The sequence below is a fragment of the Cupressus sempervirens genome, chromosome 3 (genome assembly GCF_028749045.1).
Source record: "Cupressus sempervirens isolate cs-2001-9-10 chromosome 3, ASM2874904v1, whole genome shotgun sequence".
In the NCBI taxonomy this organism is placed as follows: domain Eukaryota; kingdom Viridiplantae; phylum Streptophyta; class Pinopsida; order Cupressales; family Cupressaceae; genus Cupressus; species Cupressus sempervirens.
In genome coordinates, this window is record NC_143120.1 from 780,911,238 (window position 1) to 780,928,649 (window position 17,412).

The 17,412-nt window shown below is 37.4% G+C and overlaps 1 protein-coding gene across 4 annotated transcripts in view; it reads right to left on the bottom strand.

The window, feature by feature from the left end:
* Nucleotides 1–17,412, bottom strand: part of LOC149569109 (DNA-directed RNA polymerase D subunit 2b-like) — a 357,288-nt gene that overhangs the window by 336,138 nt on the left and 3,738 nt on the right. The gene's annotated exons all lie outside the window — the stretch shown is intronic.

The following is a 17,412-nucleotide window of genomic DNA, read 5'->3' on the forward strand; positions in this document are numbered from 1 at the left end:
CTTAGTATCATTGTATCTATCCGGCTTTCGTGTTAGTTCATCCTTGGTCAACATCTTGCACACATCGCACACCTTGGTTAGATATTCCAATGCATCCTTTAGCTAGATCTCCTGTCACCAAAGTGTTATCCTTCTTAGTTCAGCTTGCCAGACGCATCACTCATCCAGATCCATCAGCTTAGGTGCTCTCTGATAGATTCTTGCAGGATATAGCTTTCCTCATGTCTGATCTTGGTCCGTTAGTACCTCGTCCTACCCATCTCGTTGGCAAACAGTTCTCTTTTGGATTTTCACTTTCTTTTGATTTGGGATCTTCCCTTTTGGGTCTTGAAATATCTTTTCCAAACAATCTCCTTGTTCCCTCCTCAAGGTTGCCACGATCTTCCATATCATGGTATGCTGCGAATGGGGCAATTAGAGCGTAAGGTCTTGATCAGGTCTTTTGCTTGTTTTCTTTTTCTGCTTGTGGGTTACCTAGTGTCATTTCTACGCTGCTTCCTCTGGGATTCATGTGTGATACTGGGGCAATCCTTGTGTGTTTTTTTTGAGTCAGTTCGTCAGTCCTCTGGACGGTTGGTGAAAAGGCCTTGATGTTCTTGGTAACCTTGGCGATTAACCAATAGTCCTATAGCAAATCTAGTGCTCAACTACATGTTGGTACTTCTCTTTGAAGTATCCCCCCGCTCAAAAAGCTTCAATGGATTCCCTTCATCTCCATTATCCTCCATCCATATCCTACATCTGTCGCTCCTACCCCAGCTTATGCATCAGTATCTCTTTGAATCACTCCTCACGCTTAGCTTTAGGGATCCACAATCCTAGTCTTAGGGATCCACCAATCAAATCAATCCACCAAGCCTCATCTTTCGAGATCCACAATCCTAGTCCTAGGGATCTCCAAAGCCCATCTTCCACCAGTCTGACTCTTTGAAATCCTGTTGCATCAGCTTTTATCATTCTATCATCCATCTCCCTACCATGGATTCCTTTTATAGCGCTCCGCTCCTCCATCTCCCCCCCCCCAATCTTGGAAAGTATTAAGCTTGCTTTACTTTTGTGCCTCTGATTTCCCTTTATCATTCTCCCGTAGTGAGAGTTTGAGCTAATTCAGCCCCTTCTCTTTGCCAACCTGTGTCTTAGCTCATCTCAATTTCTTGTACTTTTCAAGAAGTCGTCGAGCCTCATTTCTCTCCCCGTCGCCTTCTTGAGGGGGCATCATCTAAGTCTAGTCTCTCCTCTTCTTATCCGAGACTGGGGGAACCTTGTTGCTAAAACATCTTCCTCGTGTCGTCTTCATTCAAACTTCTTTGAAATAATGTTGTCTCAACACTATGTCAAAGAGGGGCAAAATGTAGACACCTAAATTTGATTACACTATTTTAGTAATCCTATTTAGTTATCTAAAAAGGCATTATTAATTAAATTTCTATTTAATTAATCCTTTGTCATCCCCTAGTTGATTAATTTAATTAATCATCTATAGTCCTAATTGATAAATCAAATAATCTATTATTTATCAATTAAATCCCATTCTTCTATCTAATTCCAAAAATCCCCATTTATTAAGTAAATCTATTTGATAAATGAAATCCTCAAATTCAAAAACCCCTAACCTATCTCTAATCCTCCATTTAGCCTAATCCACCCCATCCACCCATACTAACCAAGATTAGCCACTAACTCACCCACCTTCATTAATGTCATCCACTTGCACATCTCTAACATCTCTAATCTAATCCTAAACCCAAGCCTAATCCACTCCCTAATGTTGTCACATTCCCTAAACAAGTTTAAGACTTTCCTAATCCAAACCAAAGTCTCCCCTCAAAAAGCCCAACCACTAAGTCATGAGTGCTCTTACAAAACATAAAAGACTCTTACAAGCCCACTCATGACTCTTACACCCATCTTCCACACTCTTCCCTCTTCCACACTCATTCCTCTTACATCCCTCTTACATACTCAACCCCACTCATCATGCCTTTAACCAACCCTCTACCCTACCCTCTCACACTCATCCTCCTTGTGACAAGTGTCACCTTCCCATTGGTGCTAAACAAGCACAATCCATGTGCTCTCCTTTGAGTGCATCCTAGCCCTCCTTAAGCCTTCATCCATCCTTGCATCTAAGCCCTCCATCCCTCTACCCCTTAGCCTATAAATTGAATCCCATCCCAAGCCATATCATCAACAATCTTTGAGCTAAAGTTACCATGCCCTTTTGAGAGCCAAAAGACATACCCATACCTTTATAATGCCAAATTGAGAGCTCACAAAGCTACCAATTTGCCATTACCCATCTCCATTGAAGCAGCTTTTGAGCATCTTGAGCATACATCCACAGCAAAAGGACACATCTACAGAATCAAGAAAGCATGGAGTGCTTTTTCTTGTGAGGTTTGCATTTCTTGTTTTCTTTCTTTGTCTAAGCATATATGTGAATTTAGTTTTTGGTTTGTGAATGTTTACTTTATTTGTTAATGTTCTTTGCATACTAATTCTTGTTCTACATTTTTATCTAAGTCTAGTCTCTCCTCTTCTTATTCGAGACTGGGGCAACCTTGTTGCTAAAACATCTTCCTCGTGTCGTCTTCATTCAAACTTCTTTGAAATAGTGTTGTCTCAACACTATGTCAAAGAGGGGCAAAATGTAGACACCTAAATTTGATTACACTATTTTAGTAATCCTATTTAGTTATCTAAAAAGGCATTATTAATTAAATTTCTATTTAATTAATCCTTTGTCATCCCCTAGTTGATTAATTTAATTAATCATCTATAGTCCTAATTGATAAATCAAATAATCTATTATTTATCAATTAAATCCTATTCTTCTATCTAATTCCAAAAATCCCCATTTATTAAATAAATCTATTTGATAAATGAAATCCTCAAATTCAAAAACCCCTAACCTATCTCTAATCCTCCATTTAGCCTAATCCACCCCATCCACCCATACTAACCAAGATTAGCCACTAACTCACCCACCCTCATTAATGCCATCCACTTGCACATCTCTAACATCTCTAATCTAATCCTAAACCCAAGCCTAATCCACTCCCTAATGTTGTCACATTCCCTAAACAAGTTTAAGACTTTCCTAATCCAAACCAAAGTCTCCCCTCAAAAAGCCCAACCACTAAGTCATGAGTGCTCTTACAAAATATAAAAGACTCTTACAAGCCCACTCATGACTCTTACACCCATCTTCCACACTCTTCCCTCTTCCACACTCATTCCTCTTACATCCCTCTTACATACTCAACCCCACTCATCATGCCTTTAACCAACCCTCTACCCTACCCTCTCACACTCATCCTCCTTGTGACAAGTGTCACCTTCCCATTGGTGCTAAACAAGCACAATCCATGTGCTCTCCTTTGAGTGCATCCTAGCCCTCCTTAAGCCTTCATCCATCCTTGCATCTAAGCCCTCCATCCCTCTACCTCTTAGCCTATAAATTGAATCCCATCTCAAGCCATATCATCAACAATCTTTGAGCTAAAGTTACCATGCCCTTTTGAGAGCCAAAAGACATACCCATACCCTTATAATGCCAAATTGAGAGCTCACAAAGCTACCAATTTGCCATTACCCATCTCCATTGAAGTAGCTTTTGAGCATCTTGAGCATACATCCACAGCAAAAAGACACATCTACAGAATCAAGAAAGCATGGAGTGCTTTTTCTTGTGAGGTTTGCACTTCTTGTTTTCTTTCTTTGTCTAAGCATATATGTGAATTTAGTTTTTGGTTTGTGAATGTTTACTTTATTTGTTAATGTTCTTTGCATACTAATTCTTGTTCTACACACTTAACATATAATAATAATTAATTCCAACAAATAATAATAATTAATTAAGGCTTTGGCCGTTTACTGATAAAAAAAAACAATTTTAACAACTCTGACGAAGTTGCTTGAAAACTTTTGTGGAACTTTTACAATTTGTAATAACTTCACCTCAAACTACCCAAAATGGATCAACACAATCCCAAATGGTCGCATAAAACCTTATTAGACTTAAAAACACCTAAAGAACCTAAAAACCAAGAAATGACAAAACACCCAAAATGGCACCTTATAATGCTCCTGCATCATACTCCTCAAAGAGAAAAGATTTGAAGTCCACTTAAATAGAAGTTTGTAACTGTCATCCAAGCATGAATTATAGATGTCCTATGTATTTTCTCTTTGACCTTCCTCCCATTTATGGTGTGTGCCTTTATGTACCACCTTTGTGGGCTTTAGGTGAGTTCTTCATCTTGTCCATGTATTCATCGTCATCATTCGAATATATTTGGCAGCACATTGTCACCAATCAAAGCTGTAATAGCCATTGCAATAGCCAAAGGTTGGAAAATTCATCAAATGGATGTGAAAATTGTCTTTCTTAATGGAACTATTGAGGAAGAAGTGTACTTGGAGCAAACTGAAGGGTTTGGGACTCATGATGTTGCCTCTTATGTATGTAGATTAAAAAGGGCTCTACATGGACTCAAGCAGGCTACTCGAGCATGGTATGAAAGGATTGACAAATATCTACTAAGTTTTGGATTCTCCAAGAATGATGCTAATCCAAATCTTTATTTTAAAGTAACTAAAGATGATATGTTGATTCTAATCCTTTATGTTGATGACCATCTAATTATAGAAGAAGACCATCTCATTAATTAGTGTAAAAAAGAATTGACCTCTAAATTTGACATGGACTTAGGGATTCTTCATTACTTCCTTGGATTAAAAGTTCGTTAGAAGTCAGCTAACATCTTTCCACATCAAAAAAAGTATACAATCGATATTCTGAAAAGATCTGCAATGTGGAATAGTCGACCTATGTCAACACCTATGGAAACCAACTTACACAAGTTAAAGGAAGCAACTGCTGAATCCAAACTTATCGATCCCACTTTATACATATAGATAATTAGGTCTCTGATGTGCCTTGTGAATACTCAACCGAAAATGTGCTATGTTGTGAATGCATTAAGTCAATTCATGTGTGCACCTTGAGAAGTACATCTTGTTACTTTGAAGGATATATTAAGATATCTTCAAGGCACTACTGGTTATGAACTTAAATATGAGAATACCAGCTTGGAGTTACATGGATATACTAATTATGATTGGGCCGGAAGTGTAAAAGACCGGAAAAACACATCAAGATGTTGTTTTAGTTTAGGATCAGCTATGATCTCATGGATTTAAAAGAAGCAAACTTCAATCGCTCAGAGTTCAATTGAGGCAAAATACAGTGCAGCAGTAATGGGAGAAAGAGAAGCAACGTGGCTTCAAAAATTTCCTACGAGTTTATTCTGTGAGCCTCTGAAACCTATCATTATTCATTGTGATAACCAAAGTTGCATCAAGTTATCCGTGAATCCAGTATTTCATGATAGATCAAAGCATATAGAAATCCCTTACCACTACGTAAGAAACATGGTGGAAAGAAGAGCTATTTAGTTGGAATATATTAATAAAAGTGATCAAACAGCTGACATTCTCACCAAGCCTCTTCCAAAGGTGAAAGTTGATCATTTCAGAAAGAAACTTGGTATGGTTGAAATGTGAGTTTATGAGATTGAGTCTCAACATCGTAAATTTCGTATTAATATAAATAAACATGTTTAAAGTGTAAACTCTTTTGTCATATGTGTGACTCTGTGACTTATGGACCTATCCTATGTACATTATTAAAAGGTGACGATCTTTTATAATGAAATGTTGACTCTAACATTATAAGGTGACGACTTTATAATGATTAGATTACTATCATGATGAATATCATGTGACTTGATATTCATGGACAAGTCATGATAGTTAAAGGGACATACTGATAAATATCATGTGACATGATATCTGTAGAAGATCATTATGTTCACTTATCATGGTGGATATTATGAGATGTAATATCTATGGATATACCATGATCTATTATGGTAGACATCATGAGACTTGGTGTTTGTGCACACACCATAACTAGAAATAATTTCATGAGACTTGATTTTCTTAAGCATATTACAAGTTAGGTGATATCACTTTTCAAAATAAGAACTTATATATGTACTTTCTCTTCCCTAGCTAAGAGGAAGTGTTAAAATATGTAGCTTCGGTCAGAAAATATCTGTGATCAATGATATATACATATGTATATATATACTAGTATGATTTACATACTGATATCTATACAGACATGTATATAATCCAAATTGAATCGTATTCTGCATATGATGATCTCTGCATCTAGACCGATGTTCATATATATAAGATCGTATGTCCATAATGGTAGCGATATATTCTGATCCTTATTCATTTAGATCAATAGTGATCTGCAAATTGTCATTATCGGGCTGTGATTGAATCAACATCATTATGATCTTTGATATATGATTAGACTCTTGTTATGTCTAATAATACCGAGTGGGTATGATAGTCAAACACCAGACGGTTATGTAAGTCAATGCTCATGTCTCCATTCAGAGACATGCCCATTCACTCTCACACCCTTTCCTTGGCATATATATGTTCGATCTGCCTGATCTTGCTAAGCATCGAAATCTATTAATGAAAGCATATCCGAAGGAACATAAGCATCACAGGTTTAAGAACATCTCTGTTATATTACTATAGATTAATACATATATTCTGAAGTAAATCAGATCCATTGCCATTAGAGTTTGAACCTGCAAATAAAATTGTGCATCAGTAAGCATTATTCTGAAATCTGATAAGAACTTTACATTTTTGTAACATCTTCTTCGCCATATTGTGCATAACAATGTGCCTACATAACATTCACTTCTTTTTCTTTATACCCTTTTCCATCTTTATATTCATCTGCTGCACCTCTAAACACAGTCACATATACTGCTAGAAATAACATTTTTAGTCTCAATGGACTCATTTTCTTCATATTTTTCCTCTCCCTCAGATAGCTTAGGCTCTTCCATAATCAACAAAGACTCACCAAATGTCTGGTCCCACTGTGCTCTCTTGCCTTCTTCTCTTCTGAATGATCTTCTTGATAGGCCACTTTATTCTCTTTCTTATTGATAAATGTCAATCGTTTGCCTGGTTTACTTTCTCAAGACACTAATGCATCTCAAGATCCATTCATCATGAATATTTTTCCTTTTGTTCCAGGGCTTACCTCATCTCTGCTATCTCTTTCTCAATATTAATTTGTTTTACCTCCTCATGTTTATTCTTTAACTCCCCTTTCTCTTTTTCTCAATTGTTTCTGGCATGGTAACTCCTTACTCTATAAGTCTCCACAGACTAGTCTCCTCAACTTTTGCTCTATTTTGGTATCCCAATACCTTCACACATACAACTATCCTCTAACCAGCAAAATTTTGCAAGATGCGCTCTCCAAGACTTCTTCTACCCACTTCTTCTCAGTGGAAGAAATTTGTCTACCCAATTTCATCACTATTGAGGATATAAGTCACCAACTCTCTTTTATACCTACAACAAACTTTCTCTCACAACTTTTTTGTCCTGATGCATACCTTGCACTCTCTAGGTCTTCTAGCTGTGATACCAATTGAATGCAGAGAAGGGATAGACAACTATGAAACACTCACAAACAACAAATCTTCAATCCCTCAAACATCCAATGGTGGGTTTATTCCACAAACCTTAAATTCTCCTAGCAGCCCTCCAAACAAGGTTTTTCTACCATAACTTTCAGTGTAGGAAAGATACAAAAAAATGTAAGCATAGTTTTAGATACCCATCCCGGCCTTATTCAATATATCTTAGGGTAGGGTGTTTTGTACGTAATCCTTTTACAATTGATTGTCCTGCCAATTAGGCCTACAAGGGCTAATTTAGAACCTAGTATAGTAGGGAATCACCACAAAAGAAACACCAGAGATCTTCCAACAACTTTGTGACTCTAATAGGGTCCTCACACATCTAATAACATATTTCATTTTTCAATAATGTGATTCCGAACTATTTTTGTGCAAATTGCTATTATTTTCATGGTTTCTTGGCCAAATACATGAAGATATCAGACAAACAATTGTTAATAAATTTTACATAACAAACAACTAAGGATATCACTTTGGTGAGATGGTAAATAAACCTAAGAAACTTATATCGGTAATGAAAGTTATGATGTTTTTTCCAAAAACTGGGAACCTTAGTTTCTAAAAAGGGTGGTTAGCAAAATTGGCTTATTAGACCCACTCAAATGAAATTTTCTTTAGAACTGGTAATAACAAAAAACATCTTTAATACAATTACCTTTCTAACCATGTAAGTTTTAATTTCATACCGTTCTGTACCAAGAAAAATACAGACTGTTTATGCAAGAAAAAAAGGGAAAATCAAGTTTCTTTTATTCCAAACTTTGAATTTAATTTAGTAGGCCATATTTATGCCTTAACAACCAATTCCAACTATTACAAGCAACCAACTAACCATTTTATTAATGTTTCTAGTGATTTTATCAACTTTGACAAAGTTGCTTGACAACTTCTTTTGCAGGTGTGAAAATCAAGTTTCTTTTATTCCAACCTTTGAATTTAATTTAGTAGGCCATATTTATGCCTTAACAACCAATTCCAACTATAACAAGCAACCAACTAACCATTTCATTAATGTTTCTAGTGATTTTATCAACTTTGACAAAGTTGCTTGACAACTTCTTTTGCAACGTGACAACTTTTGTGCAACTTCTACAATTTGTAACTTGACCTGAAACTTTCCAAAATGGAACAACATGATCCCAACTAGTCTCAAAGGACCTTATTAGAATCAAAAACATCTATACAAACTAAAAACAAAGAAATGACAAAATGCCCAAAATGACACTATGATGCTCTTTCATCACCAACAAAGTTGAAAATGCCAAAACATTATGTGTTTGATGAAGTGATGATAAAGGTGCACATAGAGAATGTTGAGCAAGTTGTGTGAGAATGTTGCTGCATATGTGACAGCTAGAATACTTATTGAGCTGATACACACTATTTGAATCATTTTGATTTTATTCTATTGTTCTCTCTTATTTTAAGAATCAGAACCAAGGTTTCTACAAGTAATGAATGAGAATAAAAAATCTCTAGGGTTACCAAAATGAGACCCAAAAGAAGTCCAAGGAGGCCATCCAACCCTTGTTTGGCTCAAAGAAAAACTACAAACCCATTTGGTGCATTATTGATTGATGTGCGACAAACCACTCCACCAACACAGTATGTTGTTTCCAACTATTAAGTCCATTTTTTTCCTCCCCCACTCATTCAAGGCAAATGAGGTTATCCTTGGCATCTATCTGGAGAGGATGGCCCCTCGTGACTCCCTTAGTGAAATGTTTTTAGAGAAGTTTGTCATGTCCCCATTTTGGCTGACATCGTTTAGCGTGCCAGATTAGTCTATCACAGGCTCTCATAATTGGTGGTGATTTGGAGAGAGTCGACCAGCGACTATTTAGCAGTATTTTGTCCTTAAAATTAATTAGTGATTTGGGCCTACATTTGTTATAAAGTAAAGTTACTTTATTCGGGCCTAGTTTTGTAATTTGATTTTGAGATGCACTTTTTTTTATAAAGTAATATTTTATTAAAGTGCACTTTATTTCATAAGAATATTTGGATGCTTTTAGAATGTTTAAGTGACTTCTAGAGGAAGCTACTGAAAAGTGAATAAATAGACCCTATGGGTCTTGCATTTAATCATCCAGTTTGTAATTCTCTCTTGACATCAGATTGTGATTCAGTCACATAGTCTATTGTGGAGCCAAGTGGTTTCAAATAGTCAGTTGGTCTTTGGGAATAGAGTCTCCCTTGGATTTGCATAACTGAGGAAGTGGAAATCTTCTGAAGGGTTGCACTTTGGAAGCGGTATCCAGCCATTTCAAATTGAGCTTATTTGGAATCCTCAAACTTACCTGAGGGTTTGAGTTTTTGGTTGCAAGAAAAAGAAGAAAAAAGCAGATCCGAAAAAGGAAAGTGAAAAAGCAAATCCGAAAAAGCAGTCCGAAAAAGCAAATCCGAAAAAGCAAAGCAAAAAAGCAGATCTGAAAAAGAAGATCCAAAAAAGAAAAGCGGAAAAGTAGTCCGAAAAGTTTTTGCTACAAGTCTAATTCAGTTTTCAAAATTTCAAAATAGGGTTTTGGAACCAATTTTTGCTCATATCTTCCTCATTACTCAGCATATCATTCTGGGTATTTTTGCATCAGATTTCTATCGTCGAGGAGATAAAGATAGGTGCATTTTGGAGTCCCAAAATGCCATGATTTATTTTTAAGGAATTTTCAAAATTCCTAAACATTTTCGAAAATCTGCAAGGAAGTACATTTTCAAATTTGGGGGTGATTTTTGGCTTGGGTGTTGGCATCTTCAGCACTAGTAAAAATTATCACAGCCACCAAGCTACAGGTTCCTTTGGATATTTCATGCATTTTTTCATATCTTTTTAGATGCATATTAGAAGGTATGGCTGTAGATGAAAGTTTGTATCAGATTTAAGCATTATTCTTGCGGATGTAAGCAAGAGTCTTGGCCATTTCATACTAGCATAGTAGTTGTCATTATTTGAGCAATAAAAGAGACATAAGTTGCTAGTTTGATATAGTTGTAACTGAATATGTATTTATCATTCATGATCAGCTTATTAGTTTGCATGCCAATTGTTTGACAAAATGTTAATTGGCTGTAGGTTCTCTTTTTGGCATAAATAATGTTATAATTTTGCATACCAAGTGTTTTTATTAATGCCACTTGGCTGTAAGTGCATTAACGCCATCTTAGGTCACATCCAAAGTGTTTGTTATAATTACTAGTTGTTGTAGCTGTATATTGCAAGTAGTTTCAGTCACATATATGCATTGAATATAGTCAAAATAAGTTGCACATTCATGTTGGGTCATTGTTTAGTCAATTTTGAGTCTTCTTGCAAACATTCTCATTGATGCTAATTGAAGAAAAGAGTCATTAAAGCAAACTGAAATGCTATATCAGTCATATGACCCTTGTATGTGAGGTGTTTGACAAAATTTCTCAGTTCAGCATTTGAGGTTTTTAGTGGCCTATTGGTAGGGGTCATTACAGTGGTATCAGAGCGGTTTTCTTGCCATCCTGTTGGGTAAGAGCCGTCTTGTTTGAGTGATCAGCACTCTACTTTATCCAGAATGGACCTCTACTTTATCCAAAATGGACAAGTATAGTACAAAGTCTCAGAGGACATGATCTTGGACAGTTGATAGACAAAGTAGGAAGATCTAGAGTCGGAATAGTAGAAAGGATGGTTATTTAGACATTCGAGATGAACTTAGGAAAATAAGCCATGACATGTTTGAACAGTTGGTTAAGCACCACCGTATGATGAATGACATGCTGTCCGACCCAGCTAAGGTGGATAAGTTGACTGGATTTCTATTTGTCAGACCTTCTCACAGGGCAAATGACACAATTACCAAGAACTTGCATGAGGAGTTCGAGAAAATAGCTTACAGCCAGGCAAAGGTCTCAGATTCTACTCCGCCACAAGAGGTAGTGGTAAAGGATATTACACAGATTGATAGTAACGGTCAACTTGATACTCAAGTTGAGACAGTTGTATATAGGTCGCCAGAGGGTGATGTCACAGGTACTCAGGATGGTCTAGTTACGACAGGCAATGACTATAACGCAGAGGGTTTAGATGATTTTGAGGATGTTGTTGTGCACGATGGTGAGATACCTGGTAGAGATGAGTAGACGTTGAGTATTCATGACTTTGCTGAGAGGGAGTACCAAGCACATTTGGATGCTTCGTCAAATGAGGTTGAGGCTGGTAGTACTTCACATGATTTGTCCAGCTAGCTGGAGGTGAGCGAAGATAGTTTTGTGACTTCATTATCTCATCATGACAAGATGCGGGATATGATAGAGGATCACATCTGGATGATTCAGTTACAGGGCAGACATAATGGAGTTTAGGCAGAGTCTTCTTGTGTTGACTTACAGGCAATTAGGGAAGGAATGGGAACGATGAAGTTGAGTTATTTACATCTTCTATCAGATCGTGACCATCTTCTTAGCCTTGCCGGTGACTATTCAGATGCCTTGAGGAGGAAGGAGAAGGAAGTTGACAGGCTTTCTCGCGAGCTTGAGGACACTCGAGCTTCCTTGGTGAATACTCCATTGGCATTACAGGACTTGGAAAGACATGGAAATGAGCATGGCGTGGAGTTGAGTTTAGTACCATCTTGCACACCTGATACTCAGCTTCCTGCAGTAGGCGGATCATATGTGGTTGTTGATAATGTTGTGAGTTCATCTTGCATTTAGATCCAGGATACAAGGACAGTGTCAGACAGGTATGTGGAGTTAGTTGGTATTAGCCATATTACTCAGGTGAGGAATTTGCTTGAGTTACCAGCTGATTCTAGTTTACGTATATGGACTCGAGATTGTTATATTGGCATTTGGGATTCAGTTGACTGGAGATCTTTATCACTTTTTGGTAGCAGTGATTGTTTGGGTGCTATCATGGATTTGATTAGCAAATTGCACGGTGTTGTCCTTTCTTGTGCCAGCAGCTTGTCCGATGTTGGTATTAGTTTTTATACACCGGTGTTGGGCTTTGTTCATATATTCGGTCGACCATTCTTGTTGGAATGTGTTGATGATTTTTCATATTTGGCAGTGTTTACAGATGAGTCCCAAGATCATATTGGCATTGATGACATCCAAGAGGATGCAGTGGGCAATTTTGAGGACTTAGTTTCCTTGGCAGTTTATTTTGGTGCAGAGGAGTTGGACAGCGGTGCTACAGTTTTTGATACTCTGTATGTTGATATGAGCTTTGGAGTTGATTCGCAGGATGTGGATGTTGATACTCTAGAGACCAGTAACTTTGAGGATACTCCTTTGGACAGTGCATCAGAGGAGGTTTGTAGGAGATAGTCTAGCGAGCGCCATTATGTGTCTAGTCAACTAAGAGTCCGTGAGCGAGACATTGCTATCACTTGCCAGCATTTCGATGTTGCTCGTCAGTTGTTAGCAATTTATGGATGGGGTTCTCCTACTAGTGATGAGCAGGGAGGCAATTATCTTTCCTTGACAAAGATCCACTCTTTATGTGAGGCTATCCGGATTCTGAGACAGAATTATATGCAGTTGGTAGCCGACAGAGATTATCTTATGGAGTGGGGGAGTACAGCATACGATGCATTATTGGCCAAGGAAGATGAGGTGAGTGAGCTTACTCAGTAGCTCGAGGTGACTTCTGAGATTCTTGAGAGTACACAGTTGGCTTTTGAGGATTCACAGTTTCATTTGGCTGAGGTGACCATGGAGTTAGAGCAACTGCAGTCTTTACCAGATTCTATACAGTCACAGGCTGTGGTGTCTGGTGATCTGAGGATGTCCATGGTCTAGATTGTCAGAGATAGTGGAGATGGGGATGCATCCATCCTTGATACTAGCATTGGCATATCGGGTTCGTTTCCACTAGAGTCAAGTTCAGTTGAGTTGGGTGCGGCAACAAATTGTTGTGGTATGCCTGACATGGTGGTGGCCTCTACTACCGATGGCACGGAGACTAGGGATGTTGTATCAGAGATCATGTGTGATGTTGGTGAGCCGACAATTGGCATGGTTCTTTCTAGTGATAGTACTCCCTTGGCAATGTCTTCTGAGGTAGTAGTCAGTTCCAGCTTTGTTAGTGATCGGTTGCAATTAGTTTCATCTAGATTGCAGTCTGAGCCACTAACTGAGATTGGCACATTCTATTGGCATTACACTATGAGGTATGCTCATCAATTTACCTTTGATGACCATGTTGATGAGATGATGATACGGAGATGTACTTTGGTTCCTAGTTCTTGTCATCAGTTATGGGATGGTTTGACGCCACGGGATGAGAGTTGTGATGGGCATGAAATGGTGATAAGTTCTGCGATTGACAGCTTGATAGTACATGACTTAGAGCAGGAGTTTGGGAGTGATGCTTCAGCGGTTGTTATTGATTCTACTCCTTTGGCATTGTCATCTCCTGACTTAGCTAGTGATCAGTTGCAGTGGGTTGCATCACCTGTGCATGGCGAGCTGTCGACTGAGGCTGGTTCTTTTAATCAACATTATACTGCGGGGTATGTTCATCGGTTTGCATTTGATCCATGTGTTGAGGAGTTGATGGCAGGCAGACTTGGTTTGGGTTCTATTTCTTGCTGTTTATCTTGTGATGTCTACTCACCATCAGCGGTGCATGGGAGTTATGGTTATGAGACAATGGCTGGTGATTTGCAGAGTTGTGCTGATTGCAGTAGGTGTACAGTGTGTGGATTCTCCGTACTTGGTACAATTTCATTCGGGTGTGTTCACCCTTGTGACAGAGTTGGATTGTACATCCCGCATAGGTCAGTGGGATGCATCGATGATATTTACTGTGTTGGCAATTTGGGATGTCCACTCTACTTGGGTTCTGATATTTTGGGAGTTTGTGTCTTGTGGATTCTTGACTATGGCAGTAGTGGATTTGAAGTTCAGTTGAGCAGTGATTCACGCTTCATTCATGGATTCTTCTTGGTGATATTGCAAAGGATATTGCAGGTGCCTGCGTTGATTGACAGCAATATAGTACATGACTAGATTTGGGATCCAAGTGGGTTGATTGGTTTATTGTTCAATCATTGCTTGGGGACAAACAATTTCAGGAAGGGCAGATTGTCATGTCCCCATTTTGGCTGACATCGTATAGCGTGCCGAATTAGTCTATCACAGGCTCTCGTCGACTGGTGGTGATGTGGAGAGAGTCGACCAGCAACTATTTGACAGTATTTTGTCCTTACAATTGATTAGTGATTTGGGCCTACGTTTGTTATAATGTAAAGTTACTTTATTCGAGCCTAGTTTTGTAATTTGATGTTGAGATCCACTTTTTGTTATAAAGTAATATTTTATAAGAGTGCACTTTATTTCATAAGAATATTTGGATGCTTCTAGAATGTTTAAGTGACTTCTAGAGGAAGCTACTGAAAAGTGAATAAATAGACCCTATGGGTCTTGCATTTGATCATCCAGTTTGTAATTCTCTCTTGACATCAGATTGTGATTCAGTCACATATTCTATTGTGGAGCCAAGTGGTTTCAGTTGGTCTTTGGGAACGGAGTCTCCCTTGGATTTGCATAACTGAGGAAGTGGAATATCTTCTGAAGGGTTGCACTTTGGAAGTGGTATCCAGCCATTTCAAGTTGAGCTTATTTGGAGTCCTCAGACTTACCTAAGGGTTTGAGTTTTTGGTTGCAAGAAAAAAAAAAGCAGATCCGAAAAAGAAAAGTGAAAAAGCAGATCCGAAAAAGCAAAACAAAAAAGCAAATCCAAAAAAGCAAATCCGAAAAAGCAGAGCAGAAAAGCAGTCTGAAAAGTTTTTGCTACAAGTCTAATTCAGTTTTCAGAATTTCAAGATAGGGTTTTGGAACCACATTTTTGCTCATATCTTCCTCATTACTCAGCATATAATTCTGGGTATTTTTGCATCGGATTAGATAAAGATAGGTGAATTTTGGAGTCTCAAAATGCTCTGATTTATTTTTAAGGAATTTTCAAAATTCCTAGACATTTTCGAAAATCTGCAAGGAAGTACATTTTCAAATTTGGGGGTGATTTTGGCTTGGGTGTTGGCATCTTCAACACTAGTAAAAATTATCGCAACCACCAAGCTACAAGTTCCTTTGGATATTTCATGCATTTTTTTATATCTTTTAGATGCATATTAGAAGATATGGCTGTAGATAAAAGTTTGTATCAAATTTAAGCATTATTCTTACGGATGTAAGCAAGAGTCTTGGCCATTTCATACTAACATTGTAGTTGACATTATTTGAGCAATAAAAGAGACATAAGTTGCTGGTCTGATATAGTTGTAACTGAATATGTATTTATCATTCATGATCAGCTTATTAGTTTGCATACCAATTGTTTGACAAAATGTCAATTGGCTGTAGGTTCTCTTTTTGGCATAAATAATGTTATAATTTTGTATACCAAGTGTTTGTATTAATGCCATTTGGCTGTAAGTGCATTAACGCCATCTTAGGTCGCATCCAAAGTGTTTGTCATAATTAGTAGTTTCTGTAGCTGCATATTGCAAGTAGTTTCAGTCACATATATGCATTGAATATAATCAAAATAAGTTGCACATTCATGTTAGGTCATTGTTTAGTCAATTTTGAGTCTTCTTGCAAGCATTCTCATTGATGCTAATTGAAAGAAAGAGTCATTAAAGCATACTGAAATGCTATATCAGTCATATGACCCTTGTATGTGAGGTGTTTGACAAAATTTCTTAGTTCAGCATTTGAGGTTTTTAGTTGCCTATTGATAGGGGTCATTACAAAGTTGCCAATTTATAGAAGCATTTAGGGAAGATTACTTTTTGTATCTCTACGCACTCTTAGCATAACAATTACACAACCAAGTAAAATCATTAAATTTAATAGCTCTATAAATGTTGTCCTTACAAATTTGTGCTGGGAATATTTTGGTTCCAAGATACCTAATTTTCAGTCCCTCGTCATTCACATTTTGTACCAGCCCTACACCATTTTTGGGGATAAACATAGGCTCACATTTGAGGCCCTTCACATGAAGAAGCACAAGAAGTTGACTCAAGTTTGACTGCCTTCATCTTTGTGCAACACAGCCTCTATCTGCAAATCAAGAGGATGGAGGGCTAAGAAATCCATAAGGTAGTTGACCTTGATGACATCAATGAATATTTAGACTGGACTATTGAGGCCAAGAAGCCCATGGTTTTCATAATTAAGATTGTTGATTTGGTAGACAAGGCAGAAGAATGAGGAGGTGAAATGTGAGGCATCCATAGGGGCTTCATTGGGTGCCTATCATATGCCTAAGATCAAGATTGAAGATGGCATTGTACCTCAATAAGAACCATTCCATCCAAATCAAGAGAAGCCATAAAGCCACCTAGAAGATATGATCATAAAAGAAAATTGTATATTAAGAACGTGGATTTGTAATTCTTATTTATATTGATATATCATATGACATATAACATTATGATACATATTAAACTTATTTTTTATTGAATAGAGCAGAACACATGAAGGACGGCTAATTAGCTGTCAATGTGACTATGACATTTCAAGGATCAAAACAACTCCACTAAAGGAATACATCATAAAACCAAATATAAAATAACCTGAGAGGAGAGAAACCATTACATTCTGAACTTTGGAATTTGTTGATGTTTCTTAGAACAGATGGAATCATTTTGGTGAATTTTTGTGCATATTTTTTTTATTTATTTTACAATTTTTTGTGGTATTTGATGTTCAGAAAATTTGTTAAGCTTATACTGAAGACCCTAATTTGAGCCAAATTTTAGGTCTTCTAGCTTTGTTAACCTACATTTTTGAACTATGACTACCTTAGTCGATCTCCAATTTTATAAAT